Below are 22371 nucleotides of genomic sequence, written 5' to 3' on the forward strand. Positions count from 1 at the left end.
CAGTTCAGGTGGTTGGGTAAGGAGGAAACACTCATGGACCTAAATCAGACCAGAGCAAATGGGGAGGGGTGTGAGAAAATGGCAAATCATTATTGCATTGGTCATTTGGAGCCACCAAGATTTGAAAGGGTGTTGAGGACATAATAATAATAATAATAATAATAATAATAATAATAATAGGTTTTATTTATATACCGCCCAATCACTGGGAATCCGAGCGGTTTACAATAGAGGGGATAACAGACAGTTCCCTGCCCACAGGCTTACAATCTAAAAGACACGACACAAAAGGAGAAGGGAATGATGAGGGAGGGAGGGAATCAGGTCCAGTATTCTTCATGGTGGAGGGCAGGATTCAGAAGGACAGACATGATTGATTGAGATTCATAGATGCATGTGGCTGCTCGAAGCAGCCCAACCCTGCTTTGGACAGACACCGACATGGCAATACCAAAAAGGCAGTGCACCTCTCTCTTATTGGTGAACTGGGCTCCATCAAATTGGGTTCACACTGTATCATGTTTCTAAAACACAAGTCTCTTTTCACCTCATTCTTTGTCATTACTAAATATTCATGATCTAGGATCAGAGGGCCATCAAAAATGCCACTGTTTTAACTGGAAGACAAACCCATACCAGTTACCACTTGGCTCATGCGTTACATTTCTCTATGAGCAAGTACTTTTTTCTCTCAATGTGAATGAACCCAGTGGAGAAAATATAACACAAATCAATCCTATTGTATTATGCAGTGAGGGCCAACTTGTATAAACTGTTGGAGTTCACAAAATTCTGGACTTCAATCTCATTTTTCTTATTATTTGATTCTCACTGATTGTTGACTGATTGATTGATTGATTAAATTTATATCCGGCCTTTTTGTGAATAATGGCACTCAAGGCACCTAACAGAAAAGACAATGGAACAAAAATAGAAATACTGTACTGTTAAGGAATACAAACAGCTTCAACACACATTTCAACCTCAGCAGTAAAAGGAAATAAGCATCCAACCACTTAAAACTACTCAAACTGACAGTTTCCAGTATGAAGGAAGACGTCTTTATCCCCTGCCAAAAAGACTAGGTTCTAGTCCAGCATGCTCACCTCCTCATCGGACAGAGAGTTCCAGAATAATGGGAAATCTGCAAGGAAATGCATTGGCTAGGTCCAGGAAGGGATTGCAGTTGCAATATGAGCTGGCTGAATGATCACCCTGTTGTTGTGTGCCTTCAAGTTGTTTCTGACTTACAGCAACCCCTAATCATGGTATTTTCTTGGCACAATTTTGTTCAGAGGAGGTTTGCCTTTGCCTTCCCCTGAGGCTGAGAGAGTGTGACTTGCTCAAGGTAACCCAGTGGGTTCCATGGCCGAGCCACTCCTGGCTATTGTCAAAACCAAGTTCAAGGCTAAAACCAAGATTAACTCCTAATGGCAAAGCCAAGTTTTCTTGGGGAGTTTATCCCAAGCCCAGAGCCCTTCTCTGTCATTTGACTGACCAGAAGCACCTCTGTCTTGCTTGAGTTTCAGTTTGTTTGCCCTCATCCAGTTTTACAATTGTGGGCTTCTTCTCTGGTCAGTATTGAGTTTATTATAGTACACAACTCACACCTTGGATAACCTTCTAGAAAAATTATTCGGACTAACTTCAACCCATTTTTGTTTCCCTCTGTGTTTGATGAGTCAGCCTTTTTCTATTTTCTGGGTTTGCTTGTGAGCTTTCAACCCTGAATGAGTCTTAGCGTTCTGCAAATATTTCCCATCATAAAGATTGCAGAGAGAAAAAGAAAACAACTATAGAGCATGCCATAGAGAACGTAGAGCTCATTGGAATGAGAGATGACATTTTCCCTTCTTCTGTGTCCCACACTCAGCTCCTTCTTGGGTGACAAGGTATCCAAGCAATGAGTGAGTCAATGTGTGAGTTTCAAGTAACATTTATAACATCAACCTTTCTGAATCTGTATGCTTGAGTATAGCCATAGGTATCACCAAGAATTAATGAGTGATACGTGTCAATATTGATAGTTTCAAGAAAACTGTGATAGGTTTGATACCAGTATCATGCTTAGAAACATTAATTGCAAAGATAACAATTCCGGAATTCTCCAATGGCCATGCTGGCTGGGGATTCTGGGAGTTATACTCCGTTAAACGATCATTTCCCAAGCTCTGCTCAATTACATCTTGTGGGCCTTTTCATCCACTGAACTCCATCCAGGGTCACTGCTCCTTTCTACCACTGAAGCATCAGAATTTCCCACTGTAGTTGGAAAGAGCACGCAGATGGAATGAATGCCAGGCCTGCTGCAATTAACAAGCTCACATGAGGCTCTCATTTGGTAAAATAAACAGGGTTTGATTGAGGGGCAGTAATCAAGTCGTCTCCTTCCAGGAATGAAAAGAGTCCTTATAGCCCTCATCCTATGACTGCCAGAGACAGCAGCCCACCCACTAGGGGTTCCCCCCACCACTAGCAAGAGCACCCCTTCCTAACAGACACAGAGGGGCAGAGGAGGATGGAGCTGCTGTGACTCCTGCTAAGCATACTACCTCTCTGCCCTCCTGCTGAGCAGGGAAAGGCAGTGAACCAGGGGAAGGAACAGTTGTACAGTAAATTTCTCCAGTCAGGAGAAATCTGGACTTAATTATTTAAAGGACAAAAATGAGGTGGGGGTGGGGAGAAGACCAAAAAATCTTCCTTAAAAGTAGGACTATTTAAAAAAAAGCAGTTGGTGTGTACCAGACCAGCTGAGTTCCACTGGGGCTCTGAGCTGGAAAAAAACTGACAGGCCTTCCTCAATAGAGTGCCAGGGGCCCTATGAAAGTGGCTAGCCAGAATCCAGAGGGGATGGAGTTGTGTGTAATTTACAACATTACCTTTGTTCATCTCAAAGTGTAAGTTGTCCATGGCTTTCTCTCATTTCAGCTAAAACACACAAATATACTAACCACTTCCTAACATGAAATGCACTTTTGCACTCTATGCCCCCCACCCCCCCCAAGCTGGAACCACGGAAAGCTTCCTGGTCCTCTGTTTCGCCAGAGGAAAGGGCTTCCATACCACAAGCAGTCTTTTATGTTACCTATGGCTACCTGGGCCACTAACCACAGCATAATTTGTCTGCTTTCTGTCATTTCAGTTTGTTGGAAGCTTACAAACAACAGTTTCTCCACTGTAAATGTAAATTACCCCATATACTGTACTATGTCAATATAGCTGAACACTGCACAAACATACACATACACAAACTTTGCAGTTTGCTACGCCAGAAAAATTGCCATAGTATATGATATAATATGATATAGGCCAGTGCTTCTCAGGCTTTCTGATGTGGGGTAATGGCAATTACTTTCTTCCGATGTGTCAGGGAATGGTATCATATTTGTGTCTGTTGGCTCTAACTATTTCTTTTTTTCCTGGAAATTTACTGCAAATCAGTTGCCAATAGCACGTGGACTGCATTGGTCCATGGACCACCACTTTGAGTAGCACTGGCGTAGGCCATATTACACATAACCCTGAAAGCCACCATAGTGTACTAGTTTGAGTGTTGGAGTAGGACACTAGGAGATGAGGGTCCAAATCCCCACTCATTCATGGAAACCTCTCAGACACAGAGGAAAGCAAGGGCAATCCCCTTCTGAACAAATTCTGCCAAGAAATTCCCATGACGGGTCCACCTTAGGGTCAACATAAGTCAGAAATGACTTGAAGGCACACAACAACAATATACAGTTCTTAGTGACACCCAGAACCCCATGTCTTCCATGGAACAGGATGGCTTTGGTCTGATCCACCTTCCCTGGAAAGGAAATACATGATTCCCCTCAATGATTTTAACTGTATTTGTTATGGGGGTGTTAGTGCTTGGATTTTTTACGGTCTAAGGAGATGGACCATGGACCATGTGAAGAGATGTATGAAACAACCAGAAACACTACTGCAGTGCACACTTTCAAAACCACCCAATACTATGATAGCAACATGTCCATGCTCTCTTGCCTGTGTAATACAGACTGATGGCATAGGCAAGGCTTTGTACAGTGGGCCCTCTCCTTATGCGGGGATCCTTTCCAGATCCTGCCATGTAAGGGAAAATCCACCTATGTGCGAGCCCCATAGGAAATAATGGGGTGCGTGCATATGGTGGTGTGGTGCGTGTGCACACCATTGTTATTCTCCCTGCGCAGCTTTCGCATAGGCTGGAAGCCGTGTAAAATGTGTCTGCGCATGGCGTGGGCATACTGTATTATAAAATATGGTTCCAGTCATTGTAAGCAATATCTACTATATCTATGATGTCTTTGGAGGATAGTCATGTTATCACTTGCAGGAATGCAAGCTTCAGGCCAGGTTGGTATTCTTGCAGCTTAGAAATGTGATTGGCCTGAAGCCTTTTGGTAAACCCAACTAGAACAGACCAACTGAATCTGTAGAATTTATGTAAGTGTTGACTCACCATTCAACAGGACTGCTAACTGGAACTACCAATGTGATTCAGGTCACTAGAATCATATAATCATAGAGTTAGAAGAGACCACAATGGCCATCCAGTCCAACCCCTGCCATTCAGGAACACACAATCAAAACACTGCCAACAGATGGCCATCCACCTCTGTTTAAACACCTCCAAACAAGGAGACTCCCCCACTCTCTGAAGCAGCATATTCCACTATCAAACAGTTCTTACTGTCCGGAAGTTCTTTCCAATGTTGAGATGGAATCTCTTTCCCTGTAGTTTGAATCCATTGCTCTAGGTCCTATTTTCTGGAGCTACAAAAATCAAAACTTGCTCCAACCTCAGCATGACATCCTCATTTTGTATTTCAGAAATTTTTTAGAGTGAAGCTCTGCCAGCTTTTTAAAGTTCTGGACATTGTTCCCCTCTGCATAGGCAGCAGATAGTGTTTTGTTCTACCTAAGCTTTGTTTGGACCTTTGGATGCAACCTGGGCTGGCCCTTCCACCAGGCAATGAGAACCTGTCACAAGCAGAATATTGGAGGTGCCACTAAATGGCAGCCAAATGTTAACATTTTGTTTTGTTTGTTATTTTTTTAATTGTCATAGATGGGGAAAGGTACACAGGAGGTTAACTGCCTCTTTTGCCTAAATAAATTGGCTGGCTTTGGATACTATGCATCATTGTAAACCTTGATGGGAATTTTGGAATGAAAAGTGACATAGCAATGTCTTATTAAATAAATACAGTACTATACATCTTAGCATGGGTTGATGGGTGGGTACCATTTGCTGTTCTGCTTCAGGCAGAAAAATGTTTTGCACTGATCCTGGATGCCTCCTATGGTACTGAACCACAGCCCTTGTATTGCTATTAGAAGGCAGATCACTGCAGCACAAACTCCTCCTCTGCCCTCTCCCCACACCCATGTTCATGTTGAGACAGAAGAAACTGGTCCTCCCCTGCCCTTCCCACAGCACATGCTGTACGATCAACAATGCAGGAATGGATCATAAGGTCTGATGCCTTGCTTCCCTGCCTCATCAGGAATATGGTCACAATAGGCATACAAAGAAGACCACCTTTTTTGTTTTCTTTCTGTTCTACTGTGTGCACATATAGATGCAGTTATACATCATGCTAAAATTAATCAAACAAAGGCTGCATCTGCACTGCAGAAATAATGCAGTTTGACATCACTTTAACAGTCATGGCACAATGCTATGGAATCCTGCAATTTGTAGTTTGTTGTGGCACCAGAGCTCTCTGGCAGAGAAGGCTAAATAGCTCACAAAGCTACAGCTCCCAGATTTCACAGCATTGAGCCATGACAGTTAAAATGCTGTCAAACTACATTATTTCTGCTATGTAGATATAGCTAATGTGTCTTCATCTGAACAAACAACACTTCTCCAGTTATTTAAAGCTCCTCCCCTTAATGAAGTGATTAATATGCATCCCCATCCACAATAAAGGAGACACAAGAGACTGCAGCAAATATAGAACTATAGTACTGATCTCCCACGCAAGCAAAATCAAAATCATGCTCAAAATTCAGGAATATAGGCTCCAATTATATATGGAAAAAGAGATCCCAGAGGTCCAAGCAGGGTTCAGGATAGGAAGAGGCACTAGCGACTACATTGCAAACATACGATGGCTAATGGAGTGCACCAAGGAATTTCAAAAGAAAGTCATCATGTGTTTTATAGACTATAGCAAAGCCTTTGACTTCATAGGTCATGAAAGGCTATGGAATGTCCTTAAAGACATGGGAGTGCCAACACATCTGATAGTCCTGATGAAGAATCTGTACTCAGGACAAGAGGCTACTGTCAGAAAAGGACTTGGAGAAACAGAATGGTTCCCAGTTGGCAAAGGGGTCAGACAAGGATGCATCTTATCACTCTACCTGTTCAACTTATATGTAGAACATATTGTAAGAAAAGCAGGCTTGGACATAGAAGGAGGAGGAGTGAAAATAGGAGGAAGGAATATCAACAATCTGAGATATGCTGACGACACCATAATACTAGCAGAAAACCTCACAGACCTCAAACAATTACTAAGGAAGATCAAATAAGAACGTGCAAAGGTAGGCTTACTGTTGAATATAAAGAAAACAAAAACAATGACCACAGAGAATTTACATAAATTCAAACTAGACAATGAGGAAATAGAAATAGTAAGAGTTCTCATATGAATTACTGATAGAAATCAAATATTGATAGAAATGGAGACTGCAGCCAGGAAATCTGAAGAAGGAGGGCAGCTATGAAAGAACTAGAAAAGATCTTAGAATACAAAGATATACAACTGAGCACAAAAGTTAGAATCATACAAGCCATTGTATTCCCCATTACAGTGTATGGATGTGAGAGCTGGGCAATGAAAAAAGAAAATTCATTTGAGCTGTGGTGCTGGAGAAAAGTGCTAAGGATCCCATGGATGCTCAAAAAGGGTCCTAGAGCAGATCAAGCTAGAAATCTCCCTGGAAGCCAGGATGATAAAATTTAGGCTGGCGTACTTTGGACACATCATGAGAAGACATGGATCATTAGAAAAAAATAATAATGTGGAGAGAAGAAGAAAGAGAGGGAGGATGCATGCTAGATGGATGGACTCTATTAAAGAAATCACGAGTATGTTTTCTCAAGAGCTGGGCAGAGCAGTAGAGAACAGAGGGTCTTGGAGATGTCTCATCAGGAGTATTGTCATGGGTTGAGATCGACATGAAGGCAGTTAACAACAATAACAACAACAACAACCCCTGTTAACATGGTATCTGAAAGAAAGAAAGAAAGAAAGAAAGAAAGAAAGAAAGAAAGAAAGTTCCTTCCATCCTGATATACAGCATATTTATTACTAGCAATGTAGCCAGCTTAACAAGCCAGTATAGCATAGTGGCTTCAGTTTTGGACTACAACTCTGGAGATCAGGGTTCAATTCCAGCTTGGCCATGAAACCCACTTGGTGACCTTGGGCAAATCACATGCTCTCAGTCTCAAGAGGATGGCAATAGCAAACCTCCTCTAAACAAATCTTGTCAAGAAAACCCCATGATAGGCTCACCTTAGGGTTGCCATAAGTTGGAAACAACTTGAAGGCACGCAACACACAAGCCAGTTTAACAGAGATTGTCAGGCTTTTTGTGGGTTTTCCAAGCTATGTGGCCACGTTCTGGAAGAATTTATTCCTAATGTTTCGCCTGCATTTGTGGCTGGCATCTTCAGAGGGTGTTGATACAGAAGTGTGTGGCCAACACCTTCTGAAGATGCCAGCCACAGATGCAGGTGAAACGTCAGGAATAAATTCTTCCAGAATGTAGTACATAGCCCAAAAAACTATGAACGCAGGCTGTGAAAGCTTTCGACTTCACATTCACCAAAACAATTTGCTGTAAATTCTCTCTCTCTCTCTCTCTCTCTCACACACACACACACCCCTAGGGAAAGGAAACCCAAGCACAGGTCCTTCATCCTGCCACACTGTGAGGAATGCTTAGGGTGGGAATGACTCAACACTGCCCCCTCTGGCTCTTTGGCAAGATGGAAGGAAGTGGGGGTTAATGACAGAAACAAACTTCAGGGATTTCACAGGAAAATCCTTAGAATCAGTCAAACAAATCCAGACTGGCTCTAAGTAAGGATGTTTGGAGGAATGGATGGGCCCCCAAGAGAATGCAGCTTTCTTCAGCTGTGGGCAATACAGCACAATTGCAGGAGTTAAAAGTTTCCCAGGGGCAATATATCATAGCAATTTCCTTTGCGCTAGGTAAATATTTGTATTATTTGTCTCTCCTTCTGCACACATTTGCACTTCCCCTTTTGCAGATTCTTCACTCAGCACATACACATCAGGCCCTTCTGGAAGCAGAATGTCTAAAAACCAAATTACTCTGTGAAATAAAAGCTACAATCGGCTGCAGTTAAAGCAAACCCCTGCCAGCCTTGGGAAATAGTTCTGGCAAATCCTTATATTGCATTTGGATTGCTGTTGTGTGCGCCAGTGAGAGTGAGATGGCAAACAAAGGAAAAGCGGTGGAGGCAGGAGGGGGGGAGAGAAGAGGAAAAGAGAGGAGGAGGGAAAGAATATCAGGAAAAGAAGAAGCAGGCAAGGAGTGCAAGAGACAGGAGGAACAGAAAGCTGGGAGAGGAAAGCAAAGAAACCCAGAGAATGCTATTGTCCAGAAGCGTTCCTTGGCTCTGTCCTTTCAGTCTCCCTGATGATGAGAGGCTAAAATGTCAGTACAGAGGCTTAGCAAGGGAGGACTGTGCCATGCTTGGAGAGCAGGGGTCCTTTTGCATACGAAGCAGAGCCAGCTTTCAGCTTCAGTAAATAAACAGTGATTAATCCAACCACTTTGGAGCTGAGATCATAACAGGAGAAAGGAAAGGCCAGGGACCCCTCCGGCTGGCTCCTGGTGCATCTGGTCAGGAAAAGAGGGGTGCCTCTGATCAATTTCAGTTTGTAAATGTCAGCCCATGCATTTGAGCCTCCTGAGAAAGGCGCTTACAGAGTACAGGAAATGTTGGGGGAAAGGCAGAAAAGAGAGTGTGTGGGGTGGGAATCAGGAATATGAAAGGAAAGTATTAACAACTGCATGACTAATATGTGGATGCACCATGGATGGAAGGTGATGCCAGCAAACTCTTTACAGCTTCTAGCCAATGCAGGGGGCTAATAACTTTACCAAATCACACTGAATTGCATCTGTCTCTAAGCCTCGGGTGCCCAGTGAAACGCTGCAATATTATTACTTTGCTCTCCTAGGAAGGTCTATGCGGGCTGACATAATCCTCCCACAACAGTTTGTTCTACCTGGTCAGTTATAGTGGATATGTGTGTAGCTGTGTCTCACAGCCTTGCATCTGGGAAGAAGGGGAGCAGAGATTTCTCTAGGCAACCTTAGCTTGGGTCTAGGTTATCAGATGGATCCATCAGGTGGATGTCCTCATATGATTCTACCAGTATTTTGAGATCTTCTGGGAGACCCTGTCCCACCATCCTCACAAGTGCATCTGGTGGGAACACAAAAAAGAGCCTTCTCAGTGGATGCTCCCAGGTGCTGGAACACCCACACCCCCATAAAGACACCAGCTGAGATCTTCTATATTACAGCAAAATGTAAGAGATCCACATGCGGAACTATGCTACAGTCAGCCACTGGATTCAGTGTGAAACTCCTGGACTCACTCTCAGTGACTACAGTGCTGCACAACTATTCCACAGATAGGGAGTTGAGGGGAGGTCAGTAAAATGCCTGACTATGTCCCCACAGGTAGGCACAGAGTACATCCTCCATCCTGTGGAATCCTGGGATTTGTAGTTTGTTGCGGCACCAGAGATCTCTGACAGAGAAGGCTATATGTCTCGCAAAACTACAAATCTCAACTACAAGAATTCCATATCACTGAGCCATGGCAGTTAAACCAGTGTCAAACTGCATTAATTCTCTAACCCAGATGCAGCCCTAGCCAATCTTTCCCTAGGAATCCAATAATCCAGGTATTCCTCAAATCATTCTCACCAGCACAGGTTAAAAATGGATTATGTGTATAAGTATTTCCATTTACTAAAGTTTACATCTTAACACGTGACATTTTTTTATTTTTTAAAAAACTGCTTGCACTTCCCTTCATCTTTTTCTGACAGATGTAAATGTTGTTAACACAAAATAGACTGTAGTAGAGAAACTGACAGTATAGTCTGGAGAAGGTTTACATTTGCATCACAATAGACCATTTTAAGAGCGCGCCAAATGAAACCCTACCCTGTGAAAATACACTGTGCGTTGTGTGTGCAAGGAAGAAAGCATGGGAGAGCCAATTTTGATTCAAATCCATGTTCTAGCTGTCGTTACGTTTTATATTTAAATTGCAGACCCGAGCAATGGAGGGGGTGAAAAGCACCCTCCACACCAAAATGCCCCTCCTCTTGCAATGATCTCAGCCTCATTTGTGAAAATTGTGTCTTCCACCAGCAGCGAGAGGGAAGCGGGGCGACACAAGATAAGGGTAGAGCAAGAAAGCAGCCACCTGCTGGCTTATACCGGCCTCCTCCTGCGTTTTCATTACAGCGGCAATGTTTACTTGATTACTCAGTTTGATTAAGTGGTTTTTCAAAAAACACAACTCTGACTAAAAGGGGATCTTGACTAACTGAGAAAGTTTTTTTATTGTGTTTAATAAAAGTATTAATTAAAAAATAAATGACACACAATGTGCACCATTTTCAAAAGGACCACTTCCAACAGGTCTCTCTCACACCTCTTGTGGTACACTAGGACTCCAGAGAACAGGGTTTGAATCCCATCTCAGCCATGGAGGCCCCCTTGGGCAAGTCACATTCTCTCAGCCTCAGAGGATGGTGATGGCAAACCCACTATGAAGAAACTTTCCCATAACAGATTGGCCTTAGGATCGCCATAAATCAGAAATGCTTCAAAGGCACACAACAATAAGCTGAAAAGACTGGTCATGAATTTGAGCATATCTGGCTGGCGTGGGGTATCTGGCAGACCCCCTCTTCTGTTATGAGCTTGCCTGTGATTTGAGGTTTTCACCAGAGGCCCTGCTGCATCTCCCCCACCGTGAGAGGGGCAGCCAAGACAAGACCCCCAGAAGTCACTCTGGCTCCACCTCTGTTGTGCTTTGGCTTCCATAATGATCTTTCAAAGATATAACTGTGTTAGTCTGGAAAATCAGTATGCAAAAGGATCTTGCCGCTGCTTTGAGACTAACTGGAAGAAGCTGGTAGCATGAACTTTCGCATACTTGAGCCTCCTTCCTCCAAAGGCATCTGAGGAAGTAGGCTGTGAAAGATCATAGGACCAACTTCTCTCTTTCAGATACCCCCAAAGGTGCTGCAAGATCCCTTTGCATAATACCTTTTTTAAAAATGGATTTTAACTTTGCTTTGCTTTTTTTAAAGTGGCTTATCTGTCATTTTACATTGCTTTGGAAGCCCTGGTGGTCAGATCAATTAATACACAATTATTATTAAGTAATAATAATTAGTGAACCAATTAATATTTGCATAACAAATTAATATTTGCATAACAAAGTTGGCATTAATCGTATTAATTAACAGAAATTAGTGTTAACTAATAGGAATTGACTGACTGCGGATTTTGACTTTTTGTAAGAAGGGATCTACTGACCAGGACACACAGGGTGGCCAGAGGTCCTCCTTTTCTAGGACATGTCCTACATGTCAACCTTCTGCCCAGGAGGAATCTGAAAGTCTTCCGTTTGAGGCCTGACTAAGAAGTATGAATTTATATTTGTATGAGTGTTTTTAGCTTTGATTCTGTCCCCCATTTTTCTTGACTGTCCCAACATTTGGTGGTGCCTCTGTGGTTAGGAGACCTGGTCTCCCTCTGGGGAGTTGGGCCTGGGGCTGTAGGAGGCGCAAATGTTAGCGGAGTGACTGAATCAACCCACTCAGACTCACAGGAAAGGAGTAACACGCTTTGAGGGGAAGGAAGGACACTCCACTTTCCCTCCATAGAGCAAGTCTCCTTTTTGCAGGGTGAGAAAAACGGGAGGTACTAAAACAAATGACAGAATTCAAAGAGTATACTGGAGTCAGTCTGTAGGATCAGTAAGTAGAGAGATCTTGTAGCACTTTTCACTGAAAGAAAGAAGTTGGCAGCATGAGCTTTCCTAGGCTTCAGTCTACGTCCTCAGATGCATTTGGACAGTACTTGCCTATAGGGAAACACTGGAGGATACTTGCCCATAGAGTAATATGGGGTAGTGTGGTTTCTCCATGGGTAGGTAGGATATTCCCGCGGGCAGCTGCATTTCCCCCTTAACATTAAACTCCTGTGGGCAAGGATGGTTTCCCTAGGAGGGGCAAGTCCCGGGCTGCCCTTGGTTTTAGTGGGTGCCAATGCCCCTCTTCCAGCCCAAAGGCTGCTCCTCGCCTCAGCCTCGCCCGCAGGGAAAGGCGGGAAAGGAGCCAGCCAGGCAGCCGAGTGGGGCAGCAGCAGGAGGGAAGCAGCCCCACAAAACCCTGCCGCCTTTCCTCTGCCCCTCTGCCCCCTGCGATGGCCTTTCCCTCACACAGGCAGAGAAACCGAGCGGGAAGCGGGGAGGGAAGGGAGTTGTTGTTGTGGGCCTTCAAAGGGGTTTTCTGGGCCGGTTTCTTCAAGAGGGGGCTATGGAATTCTGGGAGCTGGGGTGTATTGTGGCGGGGCTCTCTCAGCCTCTGTCTCAGGTGAGAGCGGCCCAGAGCGGGGCAACGCCTGGCTCTTTGGGGGCTTTGAGAATCCGAGGCAATGTAAGGCGGCGGAAGGGAAGTCATCTTTCCCGGCCGCTTCTCGCCCCTCCAGTCCGGAGATGAGCCCCGCCGCCGGCCCAGGAGAGAAGGAGCGGACCCACAAGGGGCCCAGCCCCGGCCTTTTGGGCCTCCCACCTCTCCGCCTCCAAACAACCTGATCGGCACCAATCATCCGGCTTGACTGGATGGCCCTCGGGGGTCTCGTCCAACTCTTTTAAGATGCAGTGATTTCAGTGCCCTGGCTCCATGCTCTGGAATTCCAGGAGAGGGACTCTGTTGGGGCACCAGAGCGGAGCTTCCCCCAATTCCAGAGCATGGAGCCAGGGTAGTTATACCGGTATCAAAGCGGACGACTGCTGCGGTGTAGATCCAGCCCCGCTGCGGACCCGAAGCGACCCCCCGAGCGCGCCTTCGGGTTTCTCCCAAACCTGGGCTCCCATCCCGAAGGGCTCCTCCATTTCATTTCCTTTCTTTCTTTCTTTCTTTCAAAGGATTTATATCCCGCCTTTCTCCCACAAGGGATGGATTCAAGGCGCTTCGAAAACAGAACTGGAGGAGATGGATGGATATCTATGTATGTATATGTGTGAGTGTATACACACACACACACACACACACACACAACACAACCCTCGCTGCGAGAAAGTGGAGCCCTCCTCCGGTCCAGTGGGCATTTCTGGGGGAAAATAATAATAATAATAATAATAATAATAATAATAATAATATTTATATCCCGCCTCTCTGTGCAACACAACCGGGGCGTCCGGAACCCTCCTGATCCCTTTTACTGTGTGTGTTTGTGTTGAGGGAGAAGAGCGGGGGAGGAGGCTGAGCCTGTGTGTGTGTGTGTGTGTGTGTGTGTATCCTGGCAGGGAGGGTTGCGTCGTCAAAGAGGCCGCTCCAAAGTTTGCGCCTCCTGGCCCCAGTCCTTCCCCGACGGACGGCGGGCCTTTGGAGCCTTATATCCTCTCCGATCCCTTCGGTTTCACCCGCCTTGAGTCCCGTTGTGGGAGAAAGGCGGGACAGAAAGCCTTGCAAAGAAATCAAATACATTCGCAGCCATAATAATACACAGCCGTCCCGGGCCTTGGTCCGCACCCGCGTTCAAAGGGCAGAGAGGAAGAGGTTTGGCCCCGCTTTAATAACCCGCTTTGGTCCCGCTTTAACTCCCCGTGGCTTTCATCTTTCATCTTAGGACGTTTGCCCCCTTGAGGTTTTAGGGGGCAAACGTCCTCCATCTGGCGGCGCCTTGTCCTCCTTTGCGGTGAGGAAGGAAGGCAGGGAGGAGAAGGGGGGATTGTATTTTATTACTGTTGTAAGCCGCCTCGATCCTGCGGGAGAGGCGAGATACAAATAAACAAAGTCTTGTTGCTGCTGTTGTTGGCTCTCTTTGCCCGCCCAAGACCTACCTTTCTGGCCGGAGTCGCGGATGGGACCAACGCCGTCCGTCTGGAGAGAGCGCGAGGGCTCCGGAGCCGAGCAGCCCCTTCGGCCAGCTCCACAAGTGAGGAAGAGGAGGGAGGAAGGAGCCTGGCACCCCTTAGGCCCGGCACCCCCAAACGGGCACCAGCAGCAGCAGCAGCCCGGGCACCGCCATCCCCCTCCGATCCAACTAATCAAAGGAGGCGCCTTCCACAATCCCGGCTTTCCAATTCAGGACCCGAGGAGATCTCTTCGCCAATCCATCGAGAGAGGTCGGAGAGGAGGAGGGGGGACCCCCGAGGCGGGACTCCTGCTTCTTCTTTTCCTTCTCCTTCAGAAGCTGGACTTTGGGCTTCTCTCCGGCCGCTCAAGGCTGCTCCGTCCTCCGCCTTGAAGTTGGCCGCTGGCAGGCCGAGGGACCGGCAATAGGGACGGAGGGGGGGATATGGATGAAAGGAGAGGGAGCCTGGAGGAAGACTAATAATAATAGGAATGGTAGTAATAATAGTAATAAGAATGATAGGGGGCCTCCTTGGCAGAAAGAAGCGGGGCGCACGGAGCAGACACAGCCCCCAGCCTCCTCCTCCTCCTCCTCCGATGGGCGACCACACCGCTCTCCTCAATTCGCCCCTTTTCTCTCCCATCCAGCGCCCAAACCCTATTCAGTCCATTGGCTTCTCCTGCCCGTCATTTGCATGGCCCCGCCCCCGGCCCCGCCCCTGGGCAAGGAAATGGGGGGCTGGACCCACCGGTGCCACCCTCCTCCTCCTCCTCCTCCTGCTGCTGCTGCTCTTTTCCCACCTGTACGCCTCCCCTCCGCTGGGCTGGGCTCAGGAGGAAGAGGGGAGACGCGGAGGGCCTGCGCTCTTTCGCCCAGGAGGGTGGGCCAGACCCGTCCTCCTTTTCCAGGACACCTCCTCCGTTTCCATCTTCAGTCCAAGAGTAATTGCCCACAGCGTCCTCCATTTTGAGCAGGGCTTGAAGAAGCATGGCTTTTCCACTTCTGGAAGTACTTTGAGCTTTTGTGTGGGTGGGTGGGTGTCCTCCATTTTTCCTTCCACACCCTCCTTTCTGCGGTGCCTTGTCCCCCTTTGCGGTGAAGAGGTCACTCTGGGACCACCCTTCCCATCCCCCGGTTTTACGGGGTCTTTTGCCGCCACATCTCCTGCCGCGCAGAGGGGCCAGTGGTCCTCCTTTTCCAGGACGCATCCTCCATTTCCACCTCCTGGCCAACGTCCTCCATTTGGAGCAGGACTAAGAATTGAGCTTTTCTTTGGCCATGTCCCTACATTTTGGGGGGAGGGGGCAGGGTTTTTTGTTTGTTTGTTTTGTTTTAACCGATTTCCTCAGAGATAGCTCCAGGGAGAAAAGGGGCCATTCCTTTCCACCCGGTTCAGCCAGTTCCTGACAGACGCAGACCTTGTGAAGCCAAGTCCTCATGTCTTTTCGGGGACTTGTCTGGCCTGCATTCCAACCCTCCTTCTGCCCAGGAGGGAATGGGTCCTAGTTCTGGGGAAAGAGCGGGATACAAATTAATAATAATAATAATATAATAATAATAATAACAATAATATAACACTAATTTCCACAATGCCCTCCATTTTGAGCAGGACTCAGAATTTAGGATGAGTGGACCGGCCTTGAATCCCACTCTGGGAGAAAGGCGGGATAGAAGCCTTTGAAATGAAGAAATGTTTCTCGGAGTGTCTTGAGCTTGTCTTGGGCCACGTCCTCCATTTTTGCGGCGCCTGGACCCCTTGGCGATGAGGGGGACACCTGGTCACCCGGGAGAGGAGGGAAACGAAGGGGGCAAGCCTTGGCCTCCCCTCCCCTCCCGGGCTGTGGAAGAGCCGCCCAAATCCGACACATGATCCTAATCCCAATCCAGACTCTCTTAATCCCTGCCCCGTCGTGGGTCCCTAGTCCTCGAGGCCTTTTCCCGCCTTCCTTGGGAGGGAAGAGGGGCTGCGAGGAGGGCCGGGGCTGGCTTGGCCTGGCCCCCTCAGGGAAGCCCCAGGGAGACCTGGGCAGACAAAACAAGGGCCGCGTGTGGGAAGAAATACACCCAGAAGAAAGCCCCGCTTCGAGGCGGGTCCTTCTTTGTCTCTGGCTCCGGCTGAGTCGGTGTGTGGATTGCAGGGGAGGGTCTGTGGGAAGAAGGCTGTGTGGAAGTGAGAGGAGGAGGAGGAGGAGGAGGTAGAAAGCAGGGGGAAGGAGGCAGGGAAGTAAGGGAGAGGGGAGGGAGGCTTGCTTTGTCATCTTTCTTCCAGGATTCGCTCAGAGAGATCCTCCAACAAAGAAAACTCGGGCGTTACTGACAGCAGGAGAGAGGAGAGGGTTATCTCTCTCTTCTCCCCCCCCCCACCTCCCCATTGCTTCCCACAGCTCAGGCTGCTTAACCCTTTGCAGGGCTGCTGCTTAGGGCAGGGCAGGAGGCTCCCCCTCCTTCCCCAAAGCGCCCTACAAATTGTGGGCCTGAGTGTCATTCTGGGACTAGGGTCTCCAGGTGCACCGCTGTCCTTCCCCATCTTGAATCAAGCTCCTAGAGGAGGAGACTTTGGGGGATGCTGAGGTTTTGCCACAGACATCAGAGCTGCTCTGGAGTCCCTCAGGATAACAACATGTACACTTATCCTCCATGTTTGCGGCTTTGGTATGTGCAGATTTGATTAATATGTTCTCTCTAGGAATAGCTAAATCCTCCAGTGCAACTTTATGGTCAACTTAAAGTAAAAGTTGCACTGAAAAACCTAGAGATTCCTAGAGAGAATACTCTACTAGGCATTTGTAGCTCCTCCAGGGCAATTCTATGGTCAGTGTCTGTTGGACATTGACCACAGAGTTGCACTGGAGGTGTCCTCTCAGGTAAAAACATGGTGTTTTTGTTTATTTACAGTTTTTCCATATTCATGGTGCTCTTGTGCCCCTAACCCTGGCAAATATGGAGGGACAAGTGTATATGTTTGTTTTTCACTGTCCAGGACTCCACAGGTCCAGGCCCTCCAGAAGTCCAGGGCCCCAGGCTTAGGGATAGTTGCCCTCTCTCCTAAACCATGGATAGAGGTCTGAGTAGGATGGAGCTAGCATCCAGGAAGACAGAGCCGAGTGCTGGGCTCTGTCTGGGAAGAGCAGGTTGGTGGTGAGCCTTCAAGTTGTCTCCAACTTATGGCAATCCTAGGTGAAACTATCAGAGGGTTTTCTTGGCAAATTTCTTTAGAGGGGGTTTGTCATCGCCATCCTCAGAAGCTGAGAGCATGTGACTCACCCAAGGAGGCTCCATGGCTGAGTAGAAAATCAAACCCTGGCCTCCAGAGTCATCATCCAATGCTCAAACCATACCACAGTGGCTCTTGGGAAGAGCAAGTAGTACTGATCCCTTTTTGCATCAGGCAGGTTTGCCCAAGGTGAAGGTCAGATTTCCCCTTCTGACTCTGAAATACAGAATTGCCCCCCTCGCCAACCTGACCCCTGAATCTTACTTCAGCATTGACAACAAGAAAGTCCTCCATGCCCCCACAACTGAGGATGGTGGACTAGTTTAGGACAAGACAGAGTGAATGGCACCCAAAGCTCTCTTTCAATAGTGAGAATGGCAGGGAATCCAAAAGGAACAGCATCAGCCTCCTGAGACAGCTGCCTAATGCTAGGGCCATGCCCACCTTGGGCACCAGGAAGCCTTGGCAAGTTCAAGCTTATTAATGCTAAACTAATCTTTGCTCCCTCTATAAATCAAAACAGGGGAGGGAAAAAAAGTCTAGCCATGCACCACAGGGACTAGGGAGAAATCCTGTGCCCTCCGGAGAGGCTGGTTATTATTCATTCATATGTTTTTAAAAGATATATATGTTTATTTTCAGGGGCCCATACTGAGAGCTGTTTAGCATGCTGCATTCTTCCTGCATGGAGATAATCAACCCGCTGCACATATTGGCTTCCTGACCTGTGTGCTTCTGGCAAAATAGATACTGTTGAATTCCATTTAGAAGTGCCAACTATTCCCCCACTCCCCACCCCAATACAGTGGAGAGATAATTTCTATGTAGGAAGAACATCAAGTGTGAAAGTCCTGGAGAGAGAAAAAGAACGCAAGTTGATGAGGCTAGGTACAGCAATGACAGTCGGAAAAATCTGTCATCCATCACTCGTGGACAGATAATGATTGACCAGCCAAAGTTTCTGCTGAAATCCACATGACAGGTTCTGGCCTAAGGCTAAACAAGGAAGGATGCATCATTCTCTTGCCTCCTCCAGTCCCACTCCCCTCCATGTCTTTCACACCGATGAATAATGCATGAATGCCTCTTTGGCACAAGGTATCACCTTCCCTTAGACACAGATAAGTAAAAGCTGGAGTAACTTTTAGCAGCCTTTCTGAGTGTACAGGACTCTGTAAGCAGATGGAACACTGCAATGCCACAGAAGAACTGAAACATCAGGTATGCCTCCAAAGCAAATTGAACGCAGCCCCAAATCAATGACACTTAAGACACAACTGCATTTAGGATCTTCCACTTCTCCCGACAGGCAGATCATTCTATATCTGCTAGTCAAAAGGCAAGGATGCTTCCAGATGAGGCTTTTAATATGTCATCGCCTTCCCTCATTCACAGAATTTTACAGGAGTATCAAATGTGCTTGTTTTCCATGCATAACCCTCTTGTATTTTTTCACTCCTCTGTGTGTGTGTGTGTGTGTGTGTGTGTGTGTACGTTTCTGTTTGTGTGTACAAGTAAAAAAAGCACTGTAGCAAAAGGGGAAAAGCAAGGTAGCTCTCTAAATCATGTTTCCCTTCTCTGTGGGGATGTTGCTGGGTCTGGCACTTCTGCTCTATATAACGGACTGCTGCCAATGGACTAGATGCCCTGGGAATGCTTTAGTGTAACATGGACTCAATCAATAATCCTGACAACCAGGCAAGGACAGTGTGCAGCAGGTTGTACTCAGTTGCTTCCTGGAATGCTATTACAGGAGCAATAGTGTTGGAATTCTGAAAAGTGTCATTAAGGCCATTATACTAGGTTCTGTTCTGTTTCGTTTTTAAAAAAATCCTGGGCAGTCCTTCTGCATTAGTGGGCTCATATGCCCAAACTTTTTATTCTGCTGCAGTGCCAACTGAAGTCAAAAACGACGCTCCTGCTGCCTCCTTTTGTAACTATAACCCTCTTGGTATTCTGTATTTCTACAAAGAAAGCTGAACTTGTATAATCGAGGAAGTTGTGCTGTTCTTCCAAAAAGATGCTTATCTGGGCTTACTTCAGCTCCATACTCTTAAACTCCTTTGGAATCCAGAAACCAAGCACAAGATCTGGCACAATCTTTCCTCCCTTCTCCCAAGAGTTTTGCCCCAGTATTTTTAGTGTTAATGCCATGTTTTGTGTTGATTGTGTAATACAGCCCTTGTGTTAAGTGGCAGTGTTGCATGGAAGGACCAAATGCACCTTGTCTGTGCATTGACCTCTTCAGCTGCATGTTTAACAACATCACAGGCACAGCTCTGTTTCTGCCATTATGAATTGAATGCATATATTCCTTCTGAAGTATGACTGAGGGAGCTGGGTATGTTTAGCTTGGAGAAAAGACTGGGAGGTGTCATAATAGCCATCTTTAAATATCTGAAGGGATGCAATCTAGAAGACAGTGAGCTTGTTTTCTGCTGCTCCAGAGACTAGAACATGCAACAATGGATACAAATGACAATAAAAGAGATTCCACCTAAACATTAGGGAGCTCTCCTTGACGGTATGAGCTGTTCAACAGTCAAGCAGAAATGCTTTGGTTGCAAGTTCCTGCATGGCAGGTAGGTGGACTTGAAGGCTCTTCACAGATTCTTTGTGATTGGGTGGGCTATAAATAAATCTTTATTATTATATTATTATATATTATTATTCCAACTCTATGAGTCTATGAGGTTAAAGAGCACTGCAGGCAGCAATTGCCTATTCAGAAGTATGCTGAGGCTCTAAAACAGTTACCACATGGAAAACTTGGTTAAGTGGTTATGAAAAGTAGCCTTAATATCATGGGGAACTGGCCTTTCACCTAATGGAATCTGTGGGATAGAATTTTTTTAAAAAAATGTGTTTACCCAAATTACCATGCAACTCACAAAGTTTCCAATAAAAACAGTGGTTATAAAGGAAGGTTGTCCTTTGCATACATGCACCAGCCACGCAAAAACTAACCAACCAAACATTTATTCCATTTTGGCCATTGCTTCCTCCCACCTGATTTTTATAAGTATGATGACAATACAGGCAGAGGCCAATGTGTCACCAGCAGTACAGGTGTTTTCTTCCCTCTGAGTATACCTCAGAAATCTGTGGTGTTACTTAATTCTAACCAGAGCAACCACAAAGCCAAACACACACACACACCACCATCTACTTATCACAAGATTTCCAAATGATTGAATAATAAGTTGGCTGCATAATCACATGACTTTCAGATGATCAACATAATTAATTTATGACATTCAATTTTACATGCACATTACCAACCAGATAATGGGTACTTTCTTCAGTATTGATGCTCCACTGAATGAAAAATCGGATCACTCCAAATTTAATAAACAAAATAATATATCAGTATTTTATTTCTCTTTTCCCCATTCACCATTTTAGTGGTATACCAGAACCTTCAGAACCTAAAACAAGGACAACTTCCAAAAGTATTCTTAGCTCTGTCAGTTCAAGTTTGCCCTCACTGATTCCACAGTGGGCTTTAAGACAGTGATCTTACCTTTGAGTAGGTGAGCATAGGAATGCACTGAGTTGACATGCAGTGCATTCCTATCCTCACCTACTCAAAGGTAAGGCCCACTGTGCTCAGTGGGACTTACTCCAAGAGAAATGTATACAGTTTACAGTACAAGTTGCACTAAAAATGAAAATGAAAAAAAGAGGTCATCATACTTTGGACATAGCATGAGATGACATGACTCATTGGAAAAGACAACAGTGCTTGATAAAGTGGAAGGCAGTAGGACAACTGTACTACAGGTGGATAGACTCAATCAAGGAAGCCACAACCCTCAGTCTGCAAGATCTGAGGATGGCAGTGATGACTAGGGCTCTTGGATATCTCTCATGTTGCCAAAATTGATTGGTATCTAGGGTGAGTCACACACTCTCAGCCCCTGAAAATTCCATTGGAAATGACTTGAAGGCATACAACAAGGCTTATCAAGTTACATACAAGTGTCCTACTGGATTAATTTCCCCCAACTTGTATAATTTTGAATGCTTCTATAAAAGGTTGCTGGTATTAGCTTTCAAAGGTTCAGGAAGTGTTGAGTTGTCAGCAACAACAAAAAAGTGAATTTGGAAGGCACTCACAAGGTAAATAAAAAAATATAAGCAGAATGAAGGCTAGTTAGTGGCATTCCTTTGCTGTTGAATGTAAGTTCATGTGAGAGAAGGAGGAGGAAGAGGAGGAATTTTTTTGTATTTCTAAAGCTGTCACTCAAATAAAGTGATCTTTGTTCCTTGATTATATCAATTTGTCAAACAGTTTCTAAATTGATTAAATCTACATTCATTATCAAGCTTGTAAAGTAAAAGGCAGTAAAGGGATAAGCATTCTGTTGTTTTATTTTCAGATTATGGTTTACCTAAGAGGGTAAGTACATACATGCAATGAGATTAGAGATTAACTATTGGGAACTGAGAAATCTGGAGTGTATCTGTATTGCATAGTCACATCATTTTGATCCCACTTGAACTGCCATGACTCCATCCTATGGCTTTCTGGGATCTGTAGTCTGGTGGGGAGACTTGGAGTTCTCTAGGCTTTGCCCTGAACTACAGCCTTCAAGAGAGAATTCCAAGTTCCTCCTCCTCAAACTATAAATCCCAGTCATCAAAGGGAAATCAAAGTGCGCACTCCAACATTCTAGTCCCCATTGAACCTTGAAACTACAAGGTGACCTACCTTACATGGTTGTTGTGCGGATCAATTATCAAGTAGGAGAAACATGTACATTACCATGAAGGCGAGATATAAATGCAATAATACCTTACCTCTTTTGCAAAAGAAAATGGGAAATACTCATTTAAGATAGTCCATGCTGTCTGATTAATCAGGGTTGCCTTTTTAGCTAATAAAATAATTTTTATTTATCAGTCGGACTAATCAATTATAGATTTCAACTTTAGCTTTTGTAGACACAGCAAATACGAACTTGGTAAGAAACTTACTGCTT

The 22371-nt window shown here is 45.6% G+C and overlaps 1 protein-coding gene across 4 annotated transcripts in view; it reads right to left on the reverse strand.

Annotated features, from left to right (window-relative positions):
• The window catches only part of SEMA3F (semaphorin 3F), a 175084-nt gene extending 160325 nt beyond the window's left edge, over window positions 1–14759 (reverse strand). For 3 of the 4 annotated variants that reach the window (XM_089525866.1, XM_089525848.1, XM_089525875.1), the window contains exon 1: window positions 14159–14759. The gene's annotated coding sequence lies outside the window, so the exon portion shown is untranslated. Of the gene's footprint in view, window positions 1–9284; window positions 9349–14158 lie in introns of those variants that run through there. The other variant, XM_089525859.1, reaches the window with a different exon arrangement.
• Window positions 14760–22371: the final 7612 nt, after the last annotated feature.

This window comes from Sceloporus occidentalis, unplaced genomic scaffold, assembly GCF_023333645.1.
Source record: "Sceloporus occidentalis isolate IW3139 unplaced genomic scaffold, rSceOcc1.0.p SCAF_1, whole genome shotgun sequence".
In the NCBI taxonomy this organism is placed as follows: domain Eukaryota; kingdom Metazoa; phylum Chordata; class Lepidosauria; order Squamata; family Phrynosomatidae; genus Sceloporus; species Sceloporus occidentalis.